The sequence below is a fragment of the Marmota marmota genome, unplaced genomic scaffold, assembly GCF_001458135.2.
Source record: "Marmota marmota marmota unplaced genomic scaffold, marMar, whole genome shotgun sequence".
Classification (NCBI taxonomy): domain Eukaryota; kingdom Metazoa; phylum Chordata; class Mammalia; order Rodentia; family Sciuridae; genus Marmota; species Marmota marmota.
Window position 1 is genome coordinate 164,070 of NW_026006124.1, and position 11,059 is coordinate 175,128.

Sequence of the window (11,059 nt, forward strand, 5' to 3'; positions counted from 1 at the left end):
CCCGTTCCTTGCCCATAGTACCTTTCATCAACTGATTTATGTCCTTCTGATTTTCATGAGCAGGTGCTGAATGGGTCCTTCTTTTCAACTCTTTTCCTTTTTCTTCTATAGCTTTTATATATGAGAAAGAATCCAACCCATGATGTTCTGATTTTGGAATATATTGCTTGACTTAATGGTACCCAGTTCCATCCATTTTCCTTCAAATGACAGAATTTCATTTTACTTTATGGTTAATTAGGAATACATATCACATTTTCTTAATCCATCTTTTGATGGACTTGTAGGGTGGTTTCATATATGGATATAGTAAATCATGCTGCTCTAAATCCAAGTGTGCATGTATTACTATATTTTGAGGATTTAAAATCTTTAGGAGAAATACCTGGGAATGGTATTTCTAGGTCATATTGTGCTTTCTTTTCTAGTCTTTTGAGGAACATCCATACTGATTTCCATAGGGTTTGTACTAATATACAGTTTCATCAACAATGTATAAGTGTTGTATATTTTTTTAAAACTGGCAGGGTTTGTAAACAGAGAATGGGACCTTCCTTCTGAGTGGGCACTCATAGGAACAGTATGGAGTTTGGACCCTAAAAGGCATTCAAGGACTTGAACATTCTTTATAACCTTATAATGGGTTCTAATGAAAAAAACAATGGGATTCAGTTGTATATAAGAAACCTGCATCTACATGGTTTTTGCAGCATTCGTGGGTGTGTGAGAGACAGAAAAGATAGAGTTTACATGAAAGTAGAGAATATTTTGACATACATACACACATGGAGTACATGTTATTCTAATTAGGTTATCTAACAGCTTTTCTCTCTGGGGATCAGTGCATCATCTCTTTTCCAAAAACCTTGGATCTTTGTCTCATGATCCCAAGATACATGAATTGGCTTCACCATAGGGTCAATTTAGTCTGAAAGTTGCAAGAAAGAAGCAGAAGGTTGAGTTTGGTTTCAGTATGATTTCAAGATGTTGGAAAAGAGGTCTGTTTCCTATCTGTTCAATGGTGTGAAACCAAGAAAGTAGCTTTGCAGCAAGGTGAGTGAGTAAAAAAAAATGACTTTACTGCAGTTTAATAATGGCCACTCAAAACTGATCAGAGACTCAGTAAGGAGTTTGGATATAGTAAAATAAGAAATAAGAAAGAGGGCTGGGATTCAGGGGTAGAGTGCTCACCTCACATGTGTGAGGCAATGGGTTCAATCCCCAGCACCACATAAAAATCTACAATGAAGAAAATAATTTTGGAAAAGTAAGAAATCCCTAGGGCTGCAGCTACTGCTGCAGCCAGAGGCATCATCCAGGGCCATCTCTCCATGAGCACAGTGGAGGGAAGGGATAAGGGAATTAAAGTAACACAAGGGGCCTGTCTGGGTATGGAGAGTTTATAAATCAGACACTGCCCAACTGAACTGAAAGGTGCTCTCACTGCACAATATCCTTGTACAGGAAAGAAACTGCATTTCTCCCAGTGGCATGTGGAGAACAGAAGGAAGAACAATTTTGCAGGAGCAGTTCAGGGACAGACAGCTAAGGGACATGATTCCATGTATGGCCTGAAATCCAGGCCTGACAAACCCACACTGCATGACATTGAGTGTGCCTGAGTGAACAGGAGAAACCCAACCCACTCTCCCTGGTCCAAACTGGTTGCTTGATAGATGCATCCGGCCAGGAATTTGAAAGACTGAGTTTGTACCAGGTGATGTAGTAGATTAAGAACTGGCTCCACCACACAAGTGGAATCCAGGGGAGATCTCTGAGGTGCAGTCTTCCAGTGTGGACCAGCAAGTTCTGGGCCCTGGAGATATGTTGACTTTAAATCTCCAGCCTACCTAAGCCTAAACTTCTCCTAAACCTGTGTCTACAGGAGTTCTGCCTATGGTATTACCTCACTTGTGGAATACTGCCAGACTCTACCCAAGTCAGTGCAGCTTCAGCTTCTGGAGTAAGTTGTTGAGGGAAAGAGAGAGAGAGAAGGATATCTTTTGAGGATTTTGAACAAAGGTCCTAAATATGATGTAGTTAATTTTTCTTAATATTTATTTTTTAGTTGTACTTGGATAAAATACCTTCACTTTATTTATTTTTAAGTGGTGCTGGAGGGTCAAACCCAAGGCCTCACACGTGCTAGGTGAATGTTTTACCGCTAAGCCACAACCAAAGCCACTGATGTAGTTAATTTTAAAGGATGTAACCAATTAATGTCACCTAGAATATACACAAAGTGCCTATCAATTTTGCGTGAGCAATTAAGATGTCATCCGTATAATGGATATTTTATATGAATAGGGGAGAGAGCTTTTTCAACAAAGTGTTGGCATAAAGTAGGGCTCTGTATTCCCTGGGGCAACATTTTCCAGCAATAAGGTTTGGCTGGCTCTTTAAAATTTTTCATACAGACACAAAAACAAAATATTTACAATCCTCAGGGTGCAAAGGTATTGTGGGAAAAACCCAACTCTTTAGATCCAGAATAAAGAGGATAAAAGAATAGCAGTAGTGATGGATAGATTGTAGAGGGACTATAAGCTACATAATTTTGTTGACTGCCCTAACGTCCTGTAGTTGCCTCCATCTTCCAAATTTTTCCTTAATCATAAAAATAGCTTAAAAAGCTAGTCTTATACTAATATTTGAGCTGCTAGAAGTTTCTCTCCCATTAAGGGACATTGATCAACACAAACAGGGCTATCAGATGATTTCAGCAGCCATTTTTTGAGGGGGGGGGTCGGAGAAATGATGAAGGCCCCTAATGAAAAGTTGAGGAATCATTATACCCTAGCCCTACTCACCCCTGTTGGTGAGAGGTGAGGATTGGAAGCAGTCTGCCTTGTTGTATTGTACCTAATCTTTTAGTAAGATCAAAACTTTGATTTAACACTTGAGATGTTACCCATGAAGTGGGACTGAATAATAGGACATCTATCCCAGAGGTTAACAGGAAGATGATCAAGAACATAAGGCTTAACCAATCTGGTATTACCTTCAGGGTATTCCCATCTAAGGTGTTAGCACTTTGTTGGGGCATTTGCACATAAAGGGTCCTCTCGAGAACCTCATATTTCCACTAAGCCACTGATATCTTACTCTTTATCTGAGACATCTTCTTTGGTTGCCTCAAAATTTTGCTATTCTATGTGGAGACAGGTGCATGCACTACATATGTGGTGTATGTTAGGGGTCCCTGAGTGGCAAATCACTCACCCTGTAAGTGAAGCCTTGGGTATAGGACTGTGTGTTGCAGTCACAGCACTTGCTCCATGGCCCACTCTTTGATTGGTTGCCTCAAGGACTGTTGGCAAAGAATTGTATTGGTGTCCATCTATAATCTGCTTAGTTACTGCCCACATATATAGATGGTAACTACATAATCAAATCAGACCTGCTTCCACCTTGGTCTCTAGAGGTCTTAAATTGTGACTTCGCAGCCATACTCTCCTCTATCCTGTTCCATGTACCCCCTTGTTAGATGAGAGAATGTGGATGAAAATCTACATAATGACCTCTTCTTTTGACATGATCTCAAAAATTTCTACACACATCTCCAAGGAGCATCATCTCAACTGATTATTCTATTTTAAAGTTCCCCTGAAATTGAGTGTCTTGGCGGGTGCCACTTGCTGCAACATGACAATGACAAAGGATCTTGAGTAGTGGCAATGGGAGATTAAGAAAAACACAAGAGACACAGAGACATTTTTAAGCAAAGCTGGGGCCAGGTGGGACACTTCCCTCTGATGGAACATTGACCCAGAATTAGCTCCACAAATTTATAATATTGGGCCTCATAACTAGGAAGTTTAATGATAGGGTCATTGTAGATTGTTCAAGCTTTGTGAGGTATTAAGAAGTTTCTTGAAGGCTGGGGTTGTGGCTCAGCTAGAGTGCTCACCTAGAGCGCTTACCTAGCACATGTGAGGCCCTGGGTTCAATCCTCAACACAACATAAAAATAAATAAAGAAAGAAAGGTATTATGTCTAAATACAATTGAAAAATAAATATTAAAAAAAAAGTTTCTTGGTAGGGTAGAATTATGATAGCATTGGACCCAGCTATCCCACTTCTTGGTTTATACACAAAGGACTTAAAAAGAGCATACTACAGGGACATAGCCATATCAATGTTTATAGCAGCATGATTCACAATAGCTAAATTGTGGAACCAATGCAGATGCCCTTCAGTATATGAATGGATAGGGAAATGTGTGTGTGTCACACACACAATGTAACATTATTCAGTGTTGAAAGAGAGTAAAATCATGACCTTTCAGGTAAATGGATGGATCTGGTGAATATAATGCTAAGTGAAGCAAGCCAATCCCCAAAAACCAAAGGCTGAATGTTTTCTTTGATATAAAGATGCTGACTCATAATGGCAATGGGTAGGGAACATGGGAGAAATGAAGGAATGTTAGGCAGGGCAAAGAGGAGAGAGGGGATGGGTGGGAGCAAGGGGGGAGGAATGATGATGGAATAAATTAGGCATCATTGCCCTAAGTACATGTAAGAAGATACAAATAGTGTGAAAATACTTCGTGCACAATCAATGACTTGAAAAATTGTGCTGTATATGTGTAATATGAAATTAATTGCATTCTGCCATCATGTATAACAAATCAAAATAGATAAATAATTTAATTTAAAAAATATTCTAGCCTTGGGCTTAGCATATATAGCTTCTAGGATGTTGAGGTAAGTTCCTAGGCTTTCTAGCGTTTTGAACATGAATAGATGCTGTATTTTGTCAAATGCTTTTTCTACACCTATTGGAATGATCATATGATTAAGTCTATTGATTTGATGAATTATGTTTATTGATTTCTGTAGGTTTAACCAAACATGCATTCTTGGGATGAACCCTACTTGATCATGTTGAAGTACTTTTTAAAATGTTTTTGAATGCAATTCACCAGAATTTTATTTAGATTTTTCCATCTGTGTTCATCAAGGATATTAGTCTGAAGTTTTCTATCCTTGATGTCTTTGTCTGGTATATATATTCAATAGACTATGACTCAGCTTTAAGAAAGAATGAAATTATGGCATTTGCCAGTAAATGGATGAAGTTGGAGAATATGCTATGTGAAATAAGCCAATCCCCCTGAAACCAAAGTCTGAATGTTTTCTCTACTACTATGTGCTAATTCACAAGAAAATGGTGGGAATGCTTGGGAAAAATAAAGTTACTCTAGATTAGGTAGAGGACAGTGGAGTGAAGGGAGGAGATAGGGGGATAGGAATGATAATAGACAGACATTATTACCTTATTTACATATATGCCTGCATGACTGATGTTATTCTACAGCATGTACAATGAGAAAAATAACAAATTATACCCTAATTATGTATATCAAAGGGTATAAAAGCATTCTACTGTCATATATAACTAATTAAAACAAATTTTAAAAGTTTATAAAGTAAAAATTTTAAAAAAAGAAGTTTCTTTGTGCACTAAAAACTTACAGAATTAAAAACATTTTTGTAACTATCCTGCTGTTAGGTAAGTGTTAGGTAAGTCCTGCAACTATCTTGCTGGTCCTAGAAAATCAATTATACTAACAGAAGTGACAAATAGATTGTGACAGCAGTTGTTTTAGGAGGAGAAAGCAGTAGCATGAGAGAAATACTATGGGAGGGGAAAAATCAATAGAATAAGCTTTCAAAAGATTTGGAACAGGGTCAAAATTTACATTTAGAAAGAGCCACACTCCTTCCTAAGACAGGAATAATAAGGAGAAGGATGCCTTAGCTTTAAATAGCTATTAAACTAGGGGAGAAAAAACTGAAAGAGTGCTTGTCAGATGGGTCCCACATGTCACTAACATCATCTTACTTTTCAAAGGCTGTCATGTTTTGACATAATCCAGGATAATATCTCAACTCATTAAATACTAAGTAAATGCAAAATCTTTCATCAAAATAAAAAGAAAAAAAAGAAAACCGATCATACTGGAAGGTCTGATAACTATTAGTGTCAGAGCCCAGTGTCAAGGGTTGGTTCACATCCTTGCCTTTTGGCAAGGAATGTTTCCCATGCTTGGCATTTACCTACCCCAAAAGGATCAGCCAATAAATCATCCATTCTCCAGAGTAGACATCATAGGAAATATGAGGCTACCATCGCCCTGATACCAAAACCAAAGACACATACATCAAGGAAAGAAAACTTCAGATAAATATTCCTGATGAACATAGATGCAAAAATTCTCAAAATAAAAAAACTGGCAAATTGCATACAAAAACATTAAAAAGTAGTGCACCATGATCAAGTGGTGTTCATCCCAGGGATGAAATATTGTTTTGACACAGAGAAATCAATAAGTGTAATTCATGACAACAGTAGACTTAAAAACAAGAATCATATATGGTCATCTCAATAGACACAGAAAAATCATTTGACAAAATACATCAATGATTCATGTTCAAAACACTACTAAAACTCAGGATAGTAGGAACATATCTCAACATTGTACAAGCTACATAAGCTAAGGCCAAGGCCAATGTCATCAAATGAGCCAAAATTGAAAGTGTTGCCTCTGAAAACTAGAACAAGACAAGAATGCCTTCTTTCACCACTCCTATTCAACATAGTCCTGGAAACTTCAGCCAGAGCCATGAGACAGAATAAATAAGTTAAAGAAATAAGAATAGGAGAAGAACTCTATCAGTATTTGCTGATGACATAATTCTATCTTTAGAAGATGCAAAAATTTCTGCCGGAAAAATTCTAGAAATCATAAATGAATTCAGCAAAGTAGTATAATATAAAAATTGACACCCATAAATCAAACCTGCTGTTGTACATCAGTAATGAATCCACTGAAAGAGAAATTATGAAAACTGTTCCATTCACAAAGGCTTCAAAAAATAAAATAATTGAGAATAAATTTTTTAAAAAGAGGTGAAAGACCTTTACAATGAAAAGTAAAAAACACTAATGAAAGAAATTGAAGCAGATCTTAGAAGATGGAAAGGCTTCCATGCTCTTGGAGAGGCAAAAGTAATATTGTCAAAATGACCAAACTACCAAAAGTATTATACAGATTTCATGCAATTCCTATTAAAATCCCAATGATATTCTTAATAGAATTAGAAAAAGCAATCATGAAATTCACTTGGAAAAATGAGACCCTGAGTAGCCAAAGCAATCCTTAGCAAGAAGAGAGAAACGGAAGGCATCATGATACTAGATCTTAAACTATACTACACAGCCATAGTAATAAAATGGCAAGGTTTTGACACCTAGACCAATGGTACAGAACAAATGCAGAGTTAGTATTGTCAAAATGGCTATGCTACCAAAATGTTATACAAATTTAATCCAATTCCTATTAAAATCCCAATGACATTCTGCACAGAAAGAAAAAAAAGCAGTCATATTTATTTGGAAAAATAAGAGACACAGAATAGTTAAAGCAATTCTTAGCAAGAAAAGTGAAGCAGGAGGCATCACAATACCAGACATTAAAGTATACTAAAGAGTTATAGTAACAAAAATGACATGGTAGACTTGTAGACCAATGGTACAGAATAGAGGATACAGAGAGAAATCCACATTTATCTCACACTAGAAGAAGGTGTAAAAAACATCCATTGAAGAAAAGAGAGCCTCTTAAATAAATGGTGCTTAGAATACTGGAAATATATATGTAGCAAAATGAAATGAAACCCCTATATCTTATCCTGCATGAAACTCAACTCAAAGTGAATAATGGAACAGACATCCTGCAAATAAGAGAAGAAAAACTAGGCCCAAATCTGCACTATGTCACCTTAGGAACTGATTTCCTTAACAAGACTCCTGAGGCACAAGAAGTAAAATCAAGAATCAATAATTGGGCGCTGGGGTTGTGGCTCAGTGTTAGAGTGATCATCTGTCATATGTGAGGCACTGGGTTCAAACCTCAGCACAACATAAAATATAAATAAATAATGTATCATGTCCATCTGCAACTAAAAATATATTTAAGTACATAATCAATAAATGGGATGGAATCAAAGTAAAAGGAAAGGAAAGGAAACTTTCCTTTACAAACAATAAAGGAAAGGAAAAAATAACATGAAGAGACAGCTGACACAATGGGGAGAATTTTTTTAACTACATGCACCCCAGATAGATGATTAATCTCCAGAATATATAAAGAATGCCAAAATTCCAATACCAAAAACCCAAATAATCTTATCAATAATGGACTAAGGAACTGAAGAGAGACTTCACAGAAGAAATGCAATCAGTCAACAAATATATATATATATATATATATATATATATATATATATATATATATACACACACAAATGTTGAATACCTCTAGCAATTAGAGAAATGTAAGTAAAACTTACATTTTAAGTAAGTTTTAAGTTCTAAGATTGAAATCTCACTCCAGTCAGAATGCCAGTTATCAAAAGTATAAGCAACAATAAATGTTGGTGAGAATATGGGTGAGAATTTGCATATTGCTGGTGGGACTGAAAATTGGTGCAACCACTCTGGAAAGCAGTATGAAGATTCCTCAGAAAATTGAATGAACCACCATTTGACCCAGCTATCCACTACTAGGTTTTTATCCAAAGGTTTATGACACAGCTAAACCACTCCTAGGTTTATATCAGTATTACTACAGTGACACAGCCACACTAATGTTTATAGCAGCTCAATTCACAATAGGTAAAGTATGGAATCAAATTAGGTGCCCTTCAACAGATGAATGCATGAAGAAAATGTGATAGTTATACACACACATGATGGAACATTACTCAGCCTTAAAGAAGAATGAAATTATGACATTTGCCAGTAAATGGATGTGGCTGGAGTATATTATGCCAAATAAAATAAGCCAATTCCAAAGAACCAAAGGCCAAATGTTTTCTCTCTTGTGCAGATTGCAATTCACAATAAAGGCGGTGGAAGTAGGTATTAATAGAGGTACACTGGATTAGACAGTAGAGTGAAAGGAGAGGAGGGGTATGGAAGTCAGATGCATAATACAATAAATGATCCTATGTGCATATATGATTACATGACCAATGTAATCCTACTTCATGTACAACCAGAAGAATGAGAAGTTATACTACACTTAAATATGATGCATCAAAATGCATTACATTGTCATGTATTAGTAATTAGAACAAATATTAAAAATTCTCTAATAACAAAAAACGGACAAATTGCATAGAAAACATATTAAAAAGTGCACAATGATCAAGTGGGGTTTATCCCAGGGATGTAAGGTTGGCAAGCATATGCAAATCAACAAATATAATTCACCACATCAATAGACTTAAAGATAAGAATCTCGTGATCATCTCAACAGATGCAGAAAAAGCATTTGACAAAATACAGTATCCATTAATCTAGAAAAACTAGGGATAGTAGGAATATAGCTCAACATTGTAAAAGCTATAGATGCTAAACCAAAGGCCAACATCATTCTAAAATGGAGAAAGAATGAAAGCCTTGCCTTTAAAAACTGGAGCAAGGCAGGAATGCCCTTTTTCAGCACTCCTATTGAACATAGTCCTGGAAAACCTAGCAAGAGCAATTAGACAAAAGGAAGACATTAAAGGGATAAGAATGGNAAGCATCAAAATACCAGACCTTAAACTATTCTACAGAGTGATAGTAATGAAAATGGCATGGTATTGGCAAGAAAACAGATATGAAGACCAAAGGAACAGAAGTTAGAGACAAACTCACATAAATACAGTTATCTCCTATTAGACAAGATACCATAAATATACATTGGACAAAACAATAGCTTTTTCTACAAATGGTGCTGGGAAAATTGAAAACCATTAGGTCCTTGTCTCTCAACCTGCACAAAAATCAACTCAAAGTAAAGGACCTAAGTATTAGTCCAGAGACTCATCACCTACCAATAGTAAAATTAGGCCTAAATCTCCATAATGTACACTTATGAGATGAATTCCTCCAAAAGACTCTAAAACACAAGAATTAAAATCAAGAATTAATAAATGGGAGTGTATCAAACTAAAAAATCTGCTTCACAGCAAAGGAAACAAGATGAGAGAGCCTATCCAAATTGGAGAAAATCTTTACCACATGCACCTCAGATAGTGCATTAATCTCCAGGATATATAAAGAACTAAAAAACTTAGCACAATAAACAAATAACCCAAATTATAAATGGGCAAAGGAACTGAACAGTTCACAGAAGAAGATATACAAATTGTCAACAAATATATAAAAATTGTTCAACATCTCTAGCAAGTAGAGAAATGAAAAGTAAAACTACATTTAGATTTAATCTCACTCTGATCAGAATCAGCAATTATCACAAATACAAGCAACAATAAATGTTGGCAAGGATGCAGAGCAACAGGTACACTGATACATTCCTGGTGGGACTTCAAATTAGTGAAGCCCCTCTGGAAAGCAGTATGGAGAATCCCCAGAAAACTTAGAATAAAACCATCATTTGATTCAGCTAACCCAGTCCTTGGTGTATACCCAAAGAACTTAAAATCTGCATACTACAGTGACACAGCCACATCAATGTTCATAGCAGCTTGATTCACAAATAGCTAAACTATGGAACCAATCTAGGTGTCCTAAAATATATGAATGATTTTTAAAATGTTGTGTATAAGGAGCTGCAGCTATGGCTTCAACAAACATGGAATACATCTTATTCTAATTAGGATCCCAGTCTTGTACATGATGCAGAGATTCTTTGCTGTGAAAATTTTAAATTCTATCGTAAAATGATACGGAATGTGAAAGCAACCAACTACTGAAACATTCTGAATAAGAACAACATTGGCATTCTATCACATCATAATTTCAAAACTCCCTGCTGTAAAGTTACCAGTCATACAAACAGAGTAAACACAAAAGATAGAAATGTTGATTAATAAAACAGGGTAGAAAATCCAGAAATTTAAAGAAAGAAAAAAATCAACCACTCTCACAGAAGTTCTTAAGTGGTTTCTGACAACACCATTCCATGGAAATGGATGGTCTTTTCAACAAATACTGTTGAGAAAACTGAATAGACAGCCACACACAAAATAAGGAAGT